This window comes from Sprattus sprattus, assembly GCF_963457725.1.
Source record: "Sprattus sprattus genome assembly, chromosome: 2".
Classification (NCBI taxonomy): domain Eukaryota; kingdom Metazoa; phylum Chordata; class Actinopteri; order Clupeiformes; family Clupeidae; genus Sprattus; species Sprattus sprattus.
In genome coordinates, this window is record NC_137921.1 from 25,533,882 (window position 1) to 25,547,683 (window position 13,802).

A 13,802-nucleotide genomic window follows, 5' to 3' on the forward strand; every position below is an offset into this window, starting at 1 on the left:
TGGATGTATTATACTGAAAGGTATAAGTGTACAGGTAGTGTACTATATATGATAAGGTATAACTAAACTAGACATTACAGAAGAGTGATGGATATATTTATATGATGGGTAAATGTATGTCTGATGACAGAACTGAAGCCAAGAGATGGTAAGTGTCATGAGCTGTGGGAGAGAAACTGTAGCTGAACTGATGGTAGTTTATTTGAGGAACTGAAGTTATGGTGAGTAGAGAATAATTATGGATAAGATGAAATGGTTTATATTTATATGTAAGGTAACTAGGTAAACTACTGGGAAGTTTTCAGTCTACACGGAGCAGTCATGCTGGGACACGAGAGTTAATTGAAGGAGCATGTGAGGGGATGAACTGAATGTTTGTCAGCTGCATATAACAGAGGTGTGAATGGAGAGGAAATGCAGCTGGAAGTGTGAATGTCAAGGAAGGAATGGGGGTGTGAGTGTGCGAAGGGGATACTGAAGAATGGTTCAGCACACTTGCAGGTAAGTATATGTTTTATGTGGAATCTTTGTTTGTGGAATCTTTGTTTTAATCAAGCAGTTTGGGAATATTATAGTATAGCAATAATACATTTATGGGAAATAGGCAGTAAAGTAATGCAAGCTCTGGATATTGTACAACACACTTTTGAAGTATGTCTAGGAAATATGTGAAAATAATGTGTATAGATTGTTTTTAATCTTTGAAATTATGTATACACAGGTTGACGCATATGGACTGGTCCAGTCGGGAGACTGTTTATGGGTTAAGGTTCTTAAAACCGTGGAGCCTCCAGCCAATAGGGCTGGGAGGTAGAAGGATTAATTGTGTTGTACTGTGTCAACTGTTTTGCAGGGCGTAGGATCACTAGGTGGTGGGACGACCATGATTCAAAGGAGCTGATGCTCTATTGGGGACCATTTGGATGCAACTCGACCTGGCTGAGAGGTTGCCAAGGTCATGGATATGCTGCAGAAGATGGATGGGTCCCATCCTTGAGGGAAGGAGCCTGATGGGACATCTTCAGAGAATGCTCTCTGGCGGAATCAGATGGAAGGCCTCATCAGTGGAACTTGAAGGAGATGCTTGTTGTGGGACATCTACAACAATTCTACAACGGCGTAGAACATTCATACATATTAGGACGGATCATCTGCATAACATTGCATTCACAACTGGAGCTGAATTGTTTATTCCTATATGTTTTTAAGTTTTGTTTGTATTGGTTTAATGAAGGATATTCTATAGACTTCGTGATACTGGTGTAGTTTTTTCTGTTTGGTTTTCAGAAAAGTAGCAGAGAGAGGACAAGGAACGCAAGGGAGCCAGTGACCTGATGCAAGGACCAGGCCATCATCATCATCATCGCCGTTGAGATTCATCTTACCGGTTGGACGGCAGTGACAGCAAGACATGAATGGGACTTTCATGTTATACACAACTGTATCAGAAATGAGAATAAGAGATGCATGATGTCACTCACAGCTCGCGAAAAGGGGTGTCGTCGTACGAAGACGAGGCAGCAAGAGAATTTCCCCAAGATATAAATTTGAAGATTGAAGAAAAAGGGGTTTTCGCTCTTGCCTGTGAGGTCAAGGAAATGCCATTTAGGATGTCAAGAATACCAGAAAGGGCATTCATACACATAAGGACTGTTTCAAAGGCACAACACTGCATACATGACTGGATGTTTATTGTTTTGTATTGTATGTTTTTATGTGAACGTATATTGCCCACCTGAGACTGTAAACATTACTGTGTGCTCATTTAGGACTGCCCTAATGAGACTGTGGTATAGTATAGGGGGTTTTAGTTAAATTTTGTTTAGAGGGAGTGAATGGACTGTTTAAAATAATGCTAAAAATGGGTTTTGATTTATAGGAGTTCAAAGGTAATTGTTTCATCATATAGGGGATTGATAGTGTGTATTTGATAGAGTAATGAAGATTATGTTTAGTGTGTCTGGTCAGACACAAAGGGGGGAATTATGATGGATTGTAACAATTAAGTAAGAAGAAATATAGCAAATCATTTAATTAGTTCAAGGGGTTTTTAGTCACACACACACAGCAAACGTGTTAAGATGAGTGAGAAGGGGAGGGTCATTAGACTTAGGTTATAAGCCTTCTGATTGGTTGGAGTTAGAGTACAGGAGGTCATTTTATTGGGTGAGGAGTTCAACCACTCCTGAGGAAGATGGGAGTGTCGTTCATGTTTTTAAATATGAGCCCGCGAACGCAGCTCTGCAGAATTGCTGCCGGTGGTTTTTCTCTAATTGTGGCTTAAAGATCTGCAATTAAATCGCGCTGAAACCAGCATTTGTAATCCATCTTCTTATTGTGAATTAGTTTATAATACTAAGAATTGGCCACAAAACTTTTGACCTGACCTAACCTTGGATCTGGCTGGCCCAGAGCAATGCAGAACAATAAAGACGAGATAAGGGGGAAATTACTTTGCAATGGACTGACTCACTCCATGTAGTTTAATATGAGTCTGAAGTCAAATGTTTTAACTTTTGTGGGTAGAGGCTATTGTCATGCTCCTGCTGAGCTCCGCTCCGGCCAGGTTCCCAATCACACAAGCACATACACCTGTTTCACTCTCACTCATACTCTCAGCTGCATGTCATCAGTATCATTCACCGTCCCAGCTGCACTGCATTCAGGTCCCCAATCACATGATCACACACACCTGATTCACTCCCTATATAACCTGCACTCCCCTCTCTCCGTGTTTGGTCTCGTCGCTACAAGGACGAAACCTTTGCCCAAGATTTCTAGCTCTGTGGCCCACTCTACGTCCCTGGGATTCCGCCTCCGGGCCACCGGCAACTACAACCCCATTGTCAGCTGGCTTCCAACCCAGCAAGCTCTATGTCCGTGGGCGTCCAGCCCCGCGAGCTCCCTGTCTGTTGGCTTCCGAGTCAGCCAGTTCGGTGCCGGCAGACTTTCAGGACTGCATTATCCAGAGTGCCGTGTATACGGCACTGGGAGTAATGTGACTGTCTTGTCCGGCTTGTAGCCGTGTACCTCTGTTCTTTGCCCTTGCGCACAGTAGCCAGAGTGAGACTCTGTGCGATCTTTAGTTCATGTTCCTAGATCTTGTTCTTTGTGTTAGAACTCTGCTGTTAACCCTTTCGTGGATTTGTATGCTCTGTTTATGTTTGTGTCCTGTTCCCTGGCTGTACTCCATCAATAAATCTGTTTTGTTTAAACATAAACTCTAAACACAAACCCTGCAAGTCAATGTTTGAAATAATTGTCTTCCAAAATAAAACCATTTTACAATCTTGAACATGTGTCAGCACTTTATTGAATGTGTTTGATCATAAAAATGTAGGAACAATCTGTAATATGACAGTTTCTCTGCTAAATGTGAATTGCCGTCACTTAATTGAAGGTGTTTCATTGTAATAAATGAGGGAAAATCTGTAAAATACCACTGTTTCTCTGCAAAACTGTTAGGGCTGCCACTTTATTGAAGGTGTTTAATCTTAATTAAAGAAGCCTGACTTAATGAATGGTGTTTGCTCGTAGTAAATTAGGAAGAATCTGTAAAATAACAGTATTTTTTGCTGAACTTGTAGTACTGTCACTTTATTGAAAGTGTTCGATATTAATAAAAGATAAAAAGACCTGTAAAATAACAGTTTTTCTCTGCTGAACTGTTAGGGCTGCCACTTTATTGAAGATTTTTAATCTTAATTAAAGAAGCCTGACTTAATGAATGGTGTTTGCTTGTAATAAATTAGGAAGAATCTGTAAAATAACAGTATTTTTGGCTGAACTTGTAGTACTGTCACTTTATTGAAAGTGTTCGATATTAATAATAGATACAAAAATCTGTAAAATAACAGTTTTTCTCTGCTGAACTGTTAGGGCTGCCACTTTATTGAAGGTTTTTAATCTTAAATATCGAGGAAAACATTGTAAAATAACAGTGTTTCTCTGCTATACTTTTAGTACCATAACTTAATAAAAGGTGTTTGCTCGTAATAAATTAGGAAGAATCTGTAAAATAACTGTTTTTCTCTGCTAAACTGTTAGGGCTGTCACTTTATTAATGGTGTTTGATTGTATTAATTGAGGAAAAATCTATAAAAAAAACAGTTTTTCTCTGCAAATCCTTAAATGGAAATATCTTTAAATATAGGGTTTTTGCACTTTATTTGAATTAGGATGTTTTACTTTAATTTTACGGTTTTTGTTTGGCAGCCGTAGCTGCCAGTAATTTACTGTTTTTTTACTGATTTTTTTTTTACAGTGTACAACAACCATCTGACACATACACATTTGAAGAATTAAAACACACAATACTAAAAGATATGCTGCAATATTGAGCCATGGTGAAAACATGCCTCAATAAGAGGGGATAGTAAGCATCTATTTTTAGTTCTTGTTTTTATTTTTTGAGAAAGAAGGTTAATCATTCATCATTGATTTTATATTGTTTTACTTCTTATTGAATTATGTAGTTTGAAAGATGTTTTAACATTCAGTTATAGATTTTATTGAGTTAAATCCCAACGAAGAAAGAAATATTGTCTAGCCATAGACAAATCACTGCTCATACAACCCCTAGTCAGCCGGACTGGTAGAAAAGAAAGAATTGATCTATTGAAAGCCAATTCAGAGAGTGAAATTAGTGAAATTAAGCATGCATGTTGATATCACTGTTTGAAATGATGTATGGAAGAATCTATTTGCCTAAACTCTCAAACCATTTGCTAAAACAGACAAAGAGATTGAAAATACATGGCAAAGATGATGTTGAAACTAAATGCTCTCAGACTTCTCTCCCCTACACAGGAACACTGTGAGACTGAAACCAAGGTTGGGCCAGGAGACTGGGTCCTAATCAACAGTCTCAAAAGAAAACATTTCCACTTGCCCAAGTGGGACAGAGCATACCAAGAGCTACTGTCAACATCTACCACAGTCAAAATAGCTGAGAGAGCCACGTGGATACGTGGATACTGACTCACTGTAAACGGGTAAGCCTGCAGATGGCGGATGCAGAGGAGTAAGGACCATCTTTCTTTGCTGTTTCCAGGTATTGCCCGCAGTGACAGAAAGACCAGTCTACAAAGGGGGGTTGATGTATAGATTCTTCTCGTCTCAAACACTGGCAGTAGATATAGTACTGTCCTGTGGGATTAGAACCGAGTGGAAATTGTGGAGTAAAAGGTCTATTCCTCTGCAAAGTCATGGGAGGTTACGCAAAGTGGGCCAAAGTATGTGGGGGACTCCTAGCAACAACTGTGAGATTTTACATTGTTGGTCTAATAACATGCTTATAAATGATAGCTATACAGCATCACTGTTCACATTTTAACTGGCCCTTCATGCCAGACAATGCTTCACCACCTCCACACATTATTAGCAAAGATGCTCTGTTTGAATGCTATTTAAAACCTGGGGAAAAGAACGATGCACACCTAGGACACTGGACACAATGTAAAACCATTACATATGTGCTTGATAATGGAAGAGAAATACAGTTAAATACTTTATCTGAATGTAAAACTGCGGGATGTGTTTGAATGGCAGACTTCTTGAAGTACAGGATATAGCCATAGCTGATATGTGGTGGTTATGTGGGAATGGTGAACTAAGAGCAACAATGCCTGTGGGTTGGTCTGGGACTTGTGCTTGAACAATGTTAGTACTACCTTTTCAGATTACCCCCAGGTCCAAGATACAACAGTACCTGAGAAACGTTCCAATGCATTCCGTACGAGAGAGGAGAGAAGCAGGGTTCGACAGCCTGGGCATTCCCCAGGGCATTCCAGACGACCACAAGGCCTTGAACCCAGCAGCGAGTGGCCTGGCATCTACCCCCTGCCCCTGGTGCGTCATCGGAGCACACACATATTGGATTAATTTCCTTTACTACGCTGAGATGATATTCCAAAACCTGACCAGAGACGGACTACAAACGATCAGAGAAGAACTACACGCCAACTCCAGGGTAACACGGCAAAACACGGCTGTGCTTGAGATCCTCACTGCCGAGAATGGAGGCATTTGTGTCATGCTTGGTACTGACCAATGTTGCACACATGTCCCTGACAACACCAGAGATGGGAAAGACTTAGATCTGATCCTACAAATAAAATGCAAGCGAGTTCTGTCACGCATGATTGGTTTAGTGCCCTGTCGACAATGATTTCCTCATGGGAAGGAATGTTGATGTTCTTGTGTGGGATTGATTTTGGGTATTCTTTGTGTGTTGGCTACCTGTGCATGCTGTGTAGAACCCTGTATACAGAAGATGGTGGCTGGAATGATTAAAACTGCTGACGACGAATACCTTGCCTTACAAATACGTAGCGCCGGTGCCTCTGATAGAAAGTTTGCTTTGTAATTACTTACTAAGGTAGAAGAAATAATGCTCATTAATGACCTCTGTTCCGAAAATCCATGTGATAAAGCTCAGAATGATGATTTTGGGGTTATCCATTGAAATTGATCATTAACAGAGTAAGAAGAATGATTTTTGATTTTGATTGTAATTTTTGATTATCCATTGAAACGGATAAAAAGAGGGATTGATAGAGATTATTTCCAAACACTGTTAATGACTTAAGAATATAATAATCAAGTGACTTGTTTGAATATATTCCTGTGAATTATGTGCTTCTGAAAGCAGGAGCATGGCTTTTCTCTGTGTGTGTGTAACTAGAATATTAGGTGCCACTAAGTCTGCTAGACCAGAGGAGATAAGAAAGGAACTGTGCTTCTTCCGACCTTGTGCAAAACTGCCATCCTTGCAAGACAGGGAGCCTCGGACGTGAGAAATCCACCACGTGATCATCCCTGCTCAAAGCTAAACTTCTGACTATATAAACTTGGTGCGAAGAGTTTATCAGGCCTTCACTGTCAGCCTCGGCTGGGAGGGGAGCCCAATTGCAATTGTTGTTGTTTGTCTGTCTAATAAATATACTTTCATGCAGCTCCGGAGTCCTGAACTAACTAGGGTGATTTTTCACCTATCAGTGATACTTCTTGCCACCACATTTAATGCATCCAAAAACTTAAACCAACCTATCGTAACGCGACCTATTATCCCGCGGGCCACCAAAAAAATCCGCTTAACAAATATGTTTTTATCAATATAAATATGGTTTAATGAATCAAACTTACATATTTCAGAAGTGACAGGTGTGTAGACAATGCACGAAGTCTTGTTTGACTCTCAGCAGGAAAATCTCTTACCGTATTTTCCGATTTGTTTTGTACAGTCGCGAAATGGCAACAAAGTCAATAGCCTAGGCACGGCCCGTAAGGAATTTAAACAGACAGCAGTTACCTACAGGTAAAAATCATTTATTGTAGGCAACACGCAAGCAAAGAAAAAACAAGCGAACACACAAATAAATTAGTCCGCATCAGAGCCGTCATCCATGCTGCTGCCGCTGTCGCTGGACACCGGATCACCAGCCGTAGAGATAGCTCAGCTGCTAACTAAATGACAGGTAGCTAGCCAGCTAACAAAATCACGCTTAGCGTAGACAAGAATGTGAATGCTGCGCCTGCTTGCGTTACCTAGTCGATAGTACGTCTTATGTGGTTAATTAACGATACGGTTCCTACCTTTACTGATGAATGTGGATCAAAAGTTTAAATTACTTGTTGAAAATTGAAATGACTCGCTACAGTCAGAAAAAAGTGACGAAGGCAGTTCACAATATCTGCTAACGGTTTTTGATTTTAAATTAAGCTCGTGGCTATTTGTATTGTTACGCAGTGATACAGATTCTCAGTGTTGCCAGATTGGGCTACTTTTGATTTCATCTCGCGGGGAAAAAATGCATTGGGCGGGTATATACATTTTGGGCTGCTTTTGCCAATATCTGGCGTTTTTTTAATAATGTGAAAACATCACACCAAACTGTTATTTTATGGTTTAAAAACAGTACAAATACAAAACTCAGTAGGCCTATAGGCCTACTTCAATACTTCACGTCGTGATGTCACAACAACAAACCGTTGTGCGCCGACGCAGAAGCCTGAGGCAAAAGCCCGCTCTCTCTCAACTCTGTTAGCGAAGTAAGCATCATGCCGAAGTGGGGGAAATATAAAAAACTTTATAGAAAGGAATGGGAGACCGACCCTGAATTAAAATCGTGGATCGCGCCTGCCCCAGCAGATGACAGCAAAGCTCGTTGCAGGTATTGTAACGTTGAATTAAGAGCCCACCTCAACGACTTGAGAGAACATGGTGCCACGAAAAAACACAAATCCCGCTGTCAGCCCAGTGTCAGATCCTTTGCTGTCCCAACGGGATCTGGTGCAGGAGCAACAATCAAAGATGACCAAAAACGATGTGAACTTAGGGTTGCAACCTACGTCGCCTGTCACACCTCCATAAACGCCGTGGATGATTTGTCTGATATACTGCAAGATGAGATGGGCGCATTCAAGATGCACAGGACAAAGTGTACCGCCGTTATAACATCTGTTCTGGCACCGCACTTCAGAGAGGAGTTAAGAGAGGATATTGGTGAGTCTCCATATTCTCTTTACCTGGATGAGACCACTGATGTATCAGTGAACAAGCTCCTCTGCATTTGTGTGAAGTATCGCTCACAGAAACACGGCAAGTTTGTGAGTAACTACCTGGGGCTTGTCAACCTTCTCAGCGCAGATGCTTGTGGAATATCAGATGCGATAGTGACTTTTCTCTGTGAATTCGGACTGGACATCAAGAATATGGTGGGGATAGCTACAGATGGCGCAAGTGTTATGGTCGGAAAAAATCATTCCGTTTTTTCACTACTTAAAGAGAAGCAGCCTACTTTGCAGCTTATTCGCTGCGTTTGCCACTCACTCGACATCGTTGCTAAGAAAGCAATGCAACTGCTCCCAAGCAGCCTGGAATACATGATCAGAGAAACCTACAATTGGTTTGCACATTCTGCAAAACGCCAGAGTGAATACAACAGTGTGTACCAGGCTTAGGGCTGGGCGGTATATCGATATTTGAGGTATATCGATATTTTTAAAAACGAGATATGGAATGAGACGCTATCGTCAACATCGATATAATTTCATTTCCGTTTAAAGTACAGCACATTTGTTCCGAATAACAGCCATTTCGAGCCGCGGCTGCCGTCTACCTACTCTGCTTCTGTCTCCCGCTCTGCCAGTGCCTCCGGCTCAAACACACACCCAGCCCCGCCCCCACTCACGTCACTTTTTTAAAATCCCCTACAGCGCGAAAATAATTTTCTGTTATGTTTGAGATTCCTGTTATGTTTTAAGTTACATTTAATTCAATTAAATAACATCACACAACGTGTGGCTTTGACTGAAACGTTGCAGATGCGTCTTTCTGTCATGGGCCAAATAAAGACTGCGCTTTAGCTGGCTACATCGAATCTAAACGACACGTAGGCCCGATTACCTCCAATATCAAATGAACGGACGGTAAAGATCCCTATGGCGAGGCTACGTGTAGTTTCGGTAGGTCGGGACGATTTATGAATTTGCCTATTTTAATGCAGCTGCCGTCACGTAAGTTAATGGTTATGCTGCGACTCATTGAAAATCTTGGTTACACTCTGCACCGCCCGTTGTCTCACCAGGATTGCGAACTTTGCAACTTGCTGCAGCTGCTTGGTCGGTCTCTTCCTCTCTAACTTGATCAGGCATAGTACGGTTTAAGTAGCATCACTGCTAATGTTAGTTAGTTAGCAAGTAGGCTATCTGTGGCTGACACCTGACTGACAGATACATTGTTGACGCACACTTTGTTGCGAATTGTACATACATGTGATTTAAATAGGCTAAAAGGTTACATAGTGTATGACATAGATGATAAATATTGACACTTACCAGGAACACAGTTCGTCAGCCGTCAGTTTTAATACAAGTTGACCAGACTTGCTATGAAAGATGTGAAGCACAAAAACCGTTGCAAATGACAGCAGTCAATTAACTTTACGCGGGTGTTAATCAAATAATCAACGGAACTTTTTGGAACATTCTGAAGAGCTGTATAATTTGATGAGATACGTTAATGACATCACAAAAATATAACAGGCACATCGGCAACTTGCGTGATTCTTTTCATGTAGGTAGACTGATTCATTTAACACATTTAAGTCACTGAAAAAGAGAGCACAGAATGCGGAGTTGGAGCGTGCCAACGGCAACTATGTTATTATTGCGTCAAAAAATATCTATATTTATCTTATATCGACATTTTGCTTGAAAATATCGGGATATGACTTTTGGTCCATATCGCCCAGCCCTAGGCTATTAATGATGGTGGCTGTCCGCTTAAATTAATATCACCCAGCTCAACCCGATGGTTGGTGATTGCAGACTGTATTGAGAGTATTTTAGATCAGGAAGATGCCCTCAAGCTACACTTCAGTTTGGCTCTGCTATGCGGCCAGGATTCTGAACGAAATGTACAGCGACAAATCAAACAGCATGTACATGCACTTTCTGCGGCCTGTCTTGATGGAGATCAAGACTGTTAACAAATGTTTTCAGCTGGAAACTGGAGATTCACTGCGTGGGTTCAGAGATCTTGACAGACTCTATATGTCTACATTGAGGAGAATTGTGAAGCCCAGCGTACTACGCATGAACACTGACAGTCGTCTCAGGGAGCTTGACCTGAAATCCTCCAGCCTCTACCTTTCACACCAGGACACAGATCTGGGTTACTCGTTCCAGCAGCACTTGGAGGCCAGTACATTAGCGCCAGAAGTGAAGGAGACGATTTCATCGCGGTGCCTTGACTTTTTAAAGGAAGTGCTCGCGCAATACCAGATGCGCCTTCCTGCATCACTGGAAATGCTGCGCAAGCTGGAGCTGTTTTGCCCAACCACTGTGGTGTCCGCGACAAATAGGCCAGCAGTTAAAGATCTACCCACTGAGTTTTTCTCGTGCGCAAATGACACCTTGGACTGCCAGTGGAGAAACATCGCTTCAGCCGGCTTCGCAGGTGATCAGCCCATTGACGCATTTTGGCTGCAAGTTGAAGGATTCGAAGATGCTGGAGGAAACCAGTGTTTCAAAGAATTAGCCCTCGGTGTGATCAGACTGCTCACTCTGCCAATATCAAATGCTCACGTTGAGAGAGCCTTCTCCCAAGTGACACTACTGAAGGATGGCACAAGAAACCGTATGGGATTACGGCTCCTCTCCAGCCTCATGGATGTGCGCTCTGGCCTGAGCAGAAATGGATGGACGTCCGCGACCTTCAAACCTCCCCGGCAGTTGTTGGGGAGATTTGATTCATCCATGTATTAGCCAGCTGACCTGGCTTCAAGTGACTGTACATAGTTCTAAAAGTTCTTCAAGTCAAGTTAATGAACTACACTGTTGTAATGCATTTACTGACTGGCTTAAAAATGTCTTTTCACGCGTTGTATGTTCTTGATCTGTGATCATACTGTCATACTGTACAGCTGTAGTGCTGTGCGTCTTTTCTCACTGGTGTGGAGAGTGACTGTTTGTGTTAATCATGTAAATAGCAGGTGGTTGATGTTACTGCTGTTAATTCTTGGGCCTGACACTGGGATACAGGAAGTGCATTTTCCACATTTTCTGTGACATGCACGGTCTGTGATAATAAAATAGAACTTGCCATTTGGGCTTAATTGTTTAATACCGTAGCGTTACCGCGTAATCAGAAGGACGAGTCGATATGGTAAAATCCCCAGGGATGTTTATTATTACTCCTCAACCGGACAGAGCCTTAAACATTGCAGCCATTAGAAGTAACTCTTGGCGCATATAACACTAGAACCACAACATGCTTTAATGTTTGTTTAAAAAAAAAAAATTGTTTTCATGTGAAAAACGTCATTGGGCGTTTTTTTGCTGAAGTGGGCGGGTTTTGGAACGTGATTGGGCGGATTTAGCTCAACCAAATCTGGCAACACTGATTCTGAAAGTGTTTACAGAGACGCGGAATCGCAATGTCTGGCCACCAGTAGGCTATATGCTTTTAATACTCATGTTTATCTTAATAAAAAAAACACAGGATTGATTACCAATATGCCCTGCAGAAAAAGGTGGAATGGTTAAAAAAAAAAAAAAAAAAAAAAAAAAACACAATCAAAATGTTGGGCAGCTGACGTTGAGCCAACATGGACCCACCGTCAGCTGCCCAACCAATTGCATTTTGATTTTAATGTTGGGCAGTTGACGTTGGGTCAGTGTTGGCCCAACGTTGGAATTCCAACTCCAACTGTAAAAAACAAAGAGTTGGAATTCCAACCTTGGGCCAACGTTGAACCAACGTCAACTGCCCAACCATTGCATTTTGACGTTATTGGTTGAGCTGCCGACGTTGGTTCAACGTTGGCCAAGGTTGGAATTCCAACGCCGACGTAAAATTCCTGATTTCGCAAGAGCTTCCCACTTTTGGGGGGGATAAGCCCCTACATAAAACCTATTATTTTTCCTGTGACCCAGCAAAACTAGGGATTTAAAATATGGCACAAAAATAAACACATTGAAGACATCTGCTGAGATAGGTGCTCATTATAGTTAATGTCAGATATCCTCTGTTCAATTTTCAAACTCTCCCTCACTATATGACTTTTTTGATCGAGCATTATTCCATGACAACTGATACGATGCCAACGTGACCGTTTCAGAGTACTTCGTAAATTTCCCAAAAAGCCGAGTCTGTTTCTCTGACTGACGGATCAAAGTTAGGTGATGCTAGCGTGTGTAACGTTGGCCACACAAAGCAGCCTACTACAACACTGTTGTAAATAAGATTAGTATTATGCTCATTTTAAGTATTTTTAGAGCTGGTGTTTGTGCTTTTAGGCTTGGCGTTATCCTGGCTGTCATGGAGATGACATAAGTAGCCCCGTTCGTTTGGCTGATTAAAATTTAAATGTTTGGCTCGCTCCCTTTCATTCATGGTCTGCCTGTGCCTGTAGTGGTAACCATAGTGATCATATACAACTGTCTACCAGCTGAGACATTGTTTATATCTATTTCATATATAATCATTATTATATAAATAATATACGTACAATTTGCAACCATGTGTATCAACAATATATCTGTCGGTCAGGGGTCAGCCACAGATGTACTTGCTAACTAAGTAACATTAGCAGAGGTACTGGCAAACTTACCAGTACTATGACATTTCAGTTTCACTAATCTGGGTTGCTGCTTAGAGGTCGTTGGCAACTTACTGGTATCTTTTTTAGGGAATATAACTTTGGTGCATCAATTATTTATTTAACAGTAATTGAGGACTAACACTAACACTAAATGAACAGGTTTACACAAATCAATCAGTTTTGCTATGGTCCTTCCTGTAGGGAGAGTGGAATGGAAGGACAGGTGGAAGACTTTGAAGGAAGACGAGTGAAATAGATAGAGCAAGCAATAATGAAGAAACAAACAACAATCACAGCGTTTTTTCAAAAACCAAACAATGTAAGTATTATATGCCCGTTGCCTGTTGACTTCCCCAGATGTGGCAGATATTCATTTTGCAATATTGAGTAGCTAGTCTGACAATAATAAGAAGGCATTTGCACTTACCTGAAGTAGGCTAAATGTAAAATAACAAGCTTTTAAGGCTGCTATTGATATTATTATTAATGTTATTTTAGTAAGCAACTTTTAACTCAAATGTTAAGATTTAAAATGTTAACATTTTCCTCCTGGCCTGCAGGCAATTCTTAATGACAGTCATTTCAATTAAATTGCATTATACATTTTTGCACATAGGTTCTTTGTTTTTTTTGTCAGAATACAGTTTAAGTTTGTGTGCTGAGATCAGCAAATGTTTAAATAAAACATTTGTT